At 37.2% G+C, this 1,476-nt stretch overlaps 1 long non-coding RNA gene across 1 annotated transcript in view; it reads right to left on the bottom strand.

Moving 5' to 3' along the window:
* Window positions 1-1,072: 1,072 nt before the first annotated feature.
* Window positions 1,073-1,476, bottom strand: part of LOC106110884 — a 1,445-nt gene continuing 1,041 nt past the window's right edge. The window contains exon 3 of the long non-coding RNA XR_001226128.1: window positions 1,073-1,237. This is a non-coding gene — a long non-coding RNA (uncharacterized LOC106110884). The remainder of the gene's footprint in view (window positions 1,238-1,476) is intronic.

Below are 1,476 nucleotides of genomic sequence, written 5' to 3'. Positions count from 1 at the left end.
CTGTGGGCGAGCTACAAGCAAAAATCCTACAACACCCTTCGCGTTCAGTACAATAATGCTTTCAGAGTGCTGTTGGGGCTGCCTCGATGCTGCAGCGCATCAGGGATGTTTGTAGAAGCGCGCGTCGATTGCTTCTATGCCACTATGCGTAAAAGATGCGCATCCCTGGTGCACAGGGTGCGAGCCAGCCCCAACGCCATTCTACATATGATTGCCAGCAGACTGGATTGTGCATATATCAATCACTGCATAAAGCTGCACGTGGCAAGCGATAATTGTACAGTTTAGAATAACATTTGGATGTATGTGTGACTAACATAGGTATTAAGTTTTTTCTATTACTAACAAACTATGAGCAAAAAAAGTGTAGCTTGAAATAAAGTTTATTATTATTATTATTATATTATATGTAATCACTTAGTAACATTTCGTTCAGTTTTCATGCAGCCTAAATCATAATGTGACTGGGATATTATTTTTATCAATACGTAGTATGGAGAGTCACTATGGCCATGGGTTCAAATAGGACTTTGGTGGACAATCAAACATGTTGGGCCTTAACGCCTCTACTTTCTACTCTTACCTAAAGGTCTCTTGCAAGTCATTTCGAATTTTGATAAATGTGTATAAAATCACTGTAAATTTCGTAAAAAATCACTGGAACATAATTTTGGTGCAGCTAAGCGGCTTGACGGCCGATAGCAAACAAATGAATTGACAACTTCATATTTAATCGCTGTACATTTTGTGAGGAGGTTTCATACATTCAGTGCTTAGAGGTTCGTTTTAATTTGTATTATTATAATGTGAAAAACACCTTTGACCTTTCAGCTCAAACCAACGCCCTCTTGGCCCGGAGGTGTAAAGGACGCCGATCAATGGACATTCTGTTTTTAGAGGAGCCAATGAATTTCGCACTACCGATCACTTAAGTACTAAAATTAGTATATCCTCTACAATTTTAAATATTACATTAGTGTATAGTAATAGTATACAATAATAGCTTTTGCTGAAAGCAAAAATAAAGAATGAAAAAACGCAAAATCAATAACTTTATTTATTTAAAGCTTATCAAATGTAAGGTATCATATATGCAGATATGTTTTATTGCAATTAAAATGATTCAAAACTCGTTCTATTTGTGTGTGGGGGGAGGGAAGGGGTGGAGTTAGCGTAGCGGAGTAAGCTCGGCCCCTTCTTCTTCGCTGTCATCGTCAGTCGGTGTTCCAGCCCCCCACTATTGATAAAAATCTATTTAAACATGTCATCTAAAACAGAGATTTTGTTAAAGTGATATTTGTTCACGTTTTTAGTTAGTTTGTTAGAGCGTGTGCCGAAATTGTAGTCCTCTTTCCCTTTCTTATTATTTAATAAGATTAATTTCAGATGTATGGATAGACGGATGTTTGTTAGAGTTTGTAGCCTAAACGATCGGATCTGGATGAATTTGGCATATTTAGAGCATAGTCTCTAAGA

Source organism: Papilio polytes, unplaced genomic scaffold, assembly GCF_000836215.1.
Source record: "Papilio polytes unplaced genomic scaffold, Ppol_1.0 DF824393.1, whole genome shotgun sequence".
In the NCBI taxonomy this organism is placed as follows: Eukaryota; Metazoa; Arthropoda; class Insecta; order Lepidoptera; family Papilionidae; genus Papilio; species Papilio polytes.
The sequence above is the reverse complement of the archived record's forward strand: the minus strand, read 5'-3'. Positions and strand labels throughout refer to the sequence as shown.